Source organism: Eucyclogobius newberryi, unplaced genomic scaffold (genome assembly GCF_026437365.1).
Source record: "Eucyclogobius newberryi isolate DKJ021-1_F unplaced genomic scaffold, fEucNew1.0.hap1 SCAF_7, whole genome shotgun sequence".
NCBI classification, from domain to species: Eukaryota; Metazoa; Chordata; class Actinopteri; order Gobiiformes; family Gobiidae; genus Eucyclogobius; species Eucyclogobius newberryi.
The window spans coordinates 28,650,029-28,655,651 of NW_027316389.1; positions in this window are offsets into that span (position 1 = coordinate 28,650,029).

A 5,623-nucleotide genomic window follows, 5' to 3' on the forward strand; every position below is an offset into this window, starting at 1 on the left:
GTGTCATGCAAATTGGGCACACAGAACAGTCATTTACACCAGAACATATCAAACAAAGCAACAATAGTTCAAAGCCTGGATATGGATGCTGCTGCTGACAAAAAAGGTGACAGGATGGAAACAAAAGTACAAAAACAGGTGCATCTATAACAAATATATTAGGAATACCATATGTTTATAAATGTAAGTATTAACACAGGTGCATTAAAGTGTGAAAAGTGCATTAGTACAAATAATTTGGTACACTTTATAATAACTGCATATTAACTTCATTATCCCTAACAAAGCATGAACAAAGACTTCCTTCATAATGAGGTTTCTTCAGAATGATTCAGATTTAACTAATTAAAGCCCCTAATTAAAGACTTTTTAGCCAAAAAATCGAAAAGAAAAGCATATTTTATTGTCCTAAAAAACATAGAAAACCCGCATCCTTACTGTGAGTGGGCTTTTATCTGCTCAAAACTAACCCGTACTTGTCCTGGAGGAGCCTCCTTCTGGCTGTTACCATGGAAATGTTGTTCTTTTAGCTATAATACTGCACAATATGGAATAAAACGTATCTATTTCTATGGAGAATTTGAACTGTTGCTTTAATTAAGGGATTAGGGTATCGATTAAGTAGTTAATAAACTTTTTTCTTGCTTTATTAAGACTTGAAAGTGTATCAAAGTCTTATTATCTTAAGCATTCCAATATTACTACTACTAAACACATTTTTTGTAATGATACACAACTATTACCATTACTGCTGTGACTACTTCAACCATTACTTCTATTTTACCCTGAAGATACTGAGCATTATTGGCTTATTGGTACCACATTCTCTTTTATTTATTCTTTCTTTAGAGTTTTTGTTTAACGGTTTTTGTAGGTACAATTTCACATGTAATATTTGACGTTATATTTATATATACACCGGTACTTAAAAAAAGAAAAATAGACCTCTACTTGGCCTTCTACCTAGAATTAGTTTGGAGTCCCTGAATCTGCAAAAACACACTTATGACGGTCATAAACCACTTTGATGTCTTTTTTATGCTTTATTTGTGAATGAGTTTGTCAGCGCTACATGATGAAGTTGTTTTTGTTCAGAGTTTAATCTGGTTTCACCCCAGCCGTGTCACGCTCGCTGACGGATGACTTCACTGGTGATTTGTAGTGAGACAATTAGTGACGCCACAAAAACAAGTAGTCTATTCAGAGCACTCGGATCAATACAGCTTTTTACAAGCTCACAGGCCAGGACAAGGCTTTATATCATCAGACAGAGGTTCTCAAGATGTGGCACAGGTACGCAACACTCAACTAGAGAGTATCATTCCTGTTTTATGTACATTTCGTGCGTCAGTCCTACTTTGTTCTGGTTAAATCCTGAACAATCTGGTTTAGTCTGTGTCCACACTATGGTTTGGTCCTGGTTTGAGTCCATGTTGGCCTGATTTGTTCGTCCCGGTTGGATGGAATACAAAGCCTCAAACGAGCTTGTGTTTAGCATGTAATGTTTAAGAACCTTTATAGTTGGTATTCCATGCAATAGTTGAGAACAGCAGGCCTAAAGATGGTTCAGAATGTAATATTGTTTATGAACAGCAGGACGTCTGGCATCAACTTTGGACTGGCAATTTCACACCAGACACCGACAGAACAATGGAGAGCTAAAGAAATGTGTTTGTGATGGAAATAAACATGTCTCTTATTATCACAAAGGAAGCGTATTTTATGGGTCTTTAGCAAATAAAGAAAAAATGATAATAATATTGGGTTTTATAGATGTTGGTGTGTTGCTGTCCCTGGATGGAGTAACTGTGACGTTGTGATATATGGGCAGAGATAACAACATTTGCCACACGGGGTCAGTGAAGTAGCAAAAACAGTAAGGTGGCAGAGGGGTTAGACTTCCTGGGCGGCCCGGGCCTTGCTCCATGCTTCCCCCATTTACCCAAAACACCAAAGGTAAATATCCTCCAGCGACGGGAGTCCTGACCAAGATCTGGAGATGGGGCGTGATAGTTTGCGCCAGCAGCAAATAACTATAATATCGGTTTAGTCCTGTTCTAGTCCAGGTTCAGTTTCTAGATTAGTCCTATTTTAGTTTTGTTGTGGTAAATGTGCAAGTGTGAATGCATGTCTGGATGGGCTACGGTAACCAAGCTCAAAATCAGGAAATAGACCCCCTGGTGGTGTGTTGTGGTACTCACTGCTCCCACAGGTTGCCCCAGTGGCATTGAAGGATGGGTCAAATGCAGGGAACACATTTTCATATGGGGACAATACAGTCTAAACCCAAACATTTGCCAAATCTCTATACAAATTAGGCTAGCATTTGGCTACATGATTTGTTGTGGATTCTTGATCATTACTAAATAGCCTACTGTAAGCAGAGAAGTCAGGCATGTTGAATGAAGCTCCACTAGCTCCACATCCGGTTTGGTATGAATACTCAACTATCAGCCCTTAACTTTACCCAATTTAAACATGTAGCTATTGTAAATTCTCTTAAAAAAAAGTATTAGCAAACCTGCACTGCATACAGAGGCTGCAGCTGAACTCTCTTGACTGTATTATTCTAAATGATGCAAAGTAAACGAACCATTTACCCCCAAAGTCAAAGCTTGTCAGTATTATCAAGATTAAATTGTTTCCTTCTTTAGCAACTGCATTTCACTAGTTATTTCAAACACAGCATTCCTGATTTATGTATTCACAGCCTTTCCGACCAACCCTGTTAAAGTTTATTGCATATTTACATGATTCAATGTCCCGTAACCGTTATGAAAGTAAACCAGGCAGTAACAAATTCATGCAACTAAGAACTTTTAACACCAATAAGTATTTTACAGGCTGAGCTCCGGTTCATGCCAGGCCTGATGATAGCTTCAGCGGCAAATTAAAACCAGAGGAGCGTGGGCCCAGAAGGCGTCCAGGAAGATAAGAAGCAGAAATTTAACACAATCTGGAAACCGTGCAACATTGTTCACTGATGTCGGCCCATGTCAAACCAATCTGGCAGGACGGTGCTTTTGGTTTGGTAAGTGAGGGAAGGAGGTGGAAAGAAATGTTTTCAGACAGTTTTCTCTAAAACCTACAAACCGAGTCAGAAATCCGGGGGTAATATGGATTCAGGCTTGAACTTGAACAGCCATGTCAAATGATCCAAAATCAAACGTATAGTGCCTAAACCAAACTTGGAGAGACCTATCCATGCGTTTGTCTCCAGTAGATTAGACCACTGTAACGGCTGTTCACTGTAAAACAGCTGCAGTACATCCAGAACACTGATGCTCATGTAGCATGTGAGGGAAAGGCCTCCACTCATACACCGTTATTCACCTCAGTGTACGAGGACACAGGTTCTTATTGATCAGAGGACAAGTTTTGTTCAATTTGAAGCATAATTTATTCATACATTAAGCTAGTTGGTAGATTGGATGGTTGAAAGTTTTAGTTCCTTTGCAGAGTCCATATCAAGAAGAGATACAATGAAGTACATTCAATCATTAACATTTTCCCACAAGAACAGTCCGGATCCCAACCGGTAACCGGGAGTAGCACTTGTTAAAATAAAACATAATAATCAAAAAGGCAGCGGTGGTTGAGCTGGACGCCCGGTGTGCTCCTGCTCCTTCACCCCTTCGAGGGCACGCCGTACAGGGGCTTTAAACTAGGCTAAACATAGCTACAGAGGACCACCAGACACACACACCCCCGGTCTGCAGTGAAGACACACCCAGTGAATTTGGAACATAAAACAATCAATAATAATAGCAGCAAATTTAAATTCTAATCATGTAAGAGTAAGAGAAATAGTCTTAATTAGAATATATAGATACAGCATGATGTAGTATTGTTTACATGAGTAAGGCCAGGAGCATGGACATTCTAATTATGCCAAAGAACTCCAAGGCGAAGCGCTCAAGGTGCCAAGCTAACCACTCTGCCACTGTACAGTTTTCCTTTCTTTCTTGTCATCAGCACCAATCTTTTTCCTCAATTTTTTGAGGGAGAAGAGATAAAAATATTTACATAACTATAAAACATTCACACATTACAATTCATTTAAAAGTCACGAGCTGCTGGTTAAAAACATGATTTTTGTAAACCAAATATAACAATGTAAGAGATGATTCATTCTAGTCTGTTAATATATACATTTTCCACTTATTCTGCAGTAAGCGCAGTGACAGGGCATTTAATAGTGTTATTTAACCATCATTTTGTAATCCCTGCTGCAATCGTGGTATAATGTATTGTCCTGGGAGAATGCAATCAAATTCAATACTCGTGTTCCATCTCAAAATTTCTTTATTTAAATGTAATAACCTCTCCATATTATTTTCCATGTCACATATAATTTTAATTTACCAATACAATGAAATCTGAATTAATAGACTCCATAACAAACATGGCCAATGTCAATAGTCTAACTTTATTATAGAATGGAACAATTAATACATTTGATGACTAAAACTAATATATTTTAAATTATTAGACAAAACATTACGGCCACAAAGCAATTTTAATCAACAAAAACTACACACCAGTATTTGTCCTCACATTACGATACACCCAAAACACTTGACATGCAATATCTCTTTTTACACCTGAAGTCTTAAAGCTTATTTCCTCTGGGCGCTTCAAGTTTTCTGTTCTTTCAAATCTTTCTTACCAGGACAACGACAGCTCCCACTGGAAATCCTTTCAAAAGAGCAGCTCCTAAACGCAACATCTAACGCAACAAACGCACCGTGTCTCGTGGCGCTGGAGATGTGTCAGTGTGTTGCAGGTTTAATGTGTTTCTAAGGCAATTCTCAATACATAAAATGATAAATGATTGTACAGGTAGTTTATGTTCTGTAAAGGAAACATTAACAATCCAACACTGACCATAATTCTCTTATCTTTTAGGGTTTTTTGTTGGCTTTATTGGACATAGCATGAAATGTAGAGAGAGAAAGAGAAAGACTTGAGAGATTGTTGTTGATCAAAGGTTGGAAGTTCCATGCCCAGTCCAGGCAATACACTTCAACCTTGCCGTGACATTTTCAAATTAAAACATGCAAAACATGTAGCTTCTTTTCTCTTGTTTAATCTACAGAAAACCGGACAAATGTATATAGCAAAATTGAAGTTGTAACTTATAATAGTACTTCCTAGTTGGACATAGGCAGCAGATGTGACTTTATTGCTGCATTCATGTGATCATCGAGAATGTTTTTCCAAGTTGAAAAATGCACATGAACGCTCGCTCAAGTCGGGAAAAGAACTCACGAACTTGGGTCAAAAGCTGCTGCCCGACTTTTGTGAGGAGACCAACAAATATTTATCCTAAACAGCTTTGACTAAACATTACTACATTTAGGGCTTTATTGTCTGTGGTCTTATTTGTGCAAAAAGGTCTGACATTACTGTTTAATTAAGATGTAACTTTAGCAAGCAAAAGTAAAAAAAAATAGCATTTTTTTGGCGTTGATAAACCTTAACAAAACCTTAACAAAACCTAACAAACCTTACTGGTTAGCGCTATTAAATTATAACGATTCAAGTATACTGACTCTGTGATTTTATTACTGTTCACATCCAAATCCAGACTTTCGTATATAAAAAGCACATGAACGCAAAC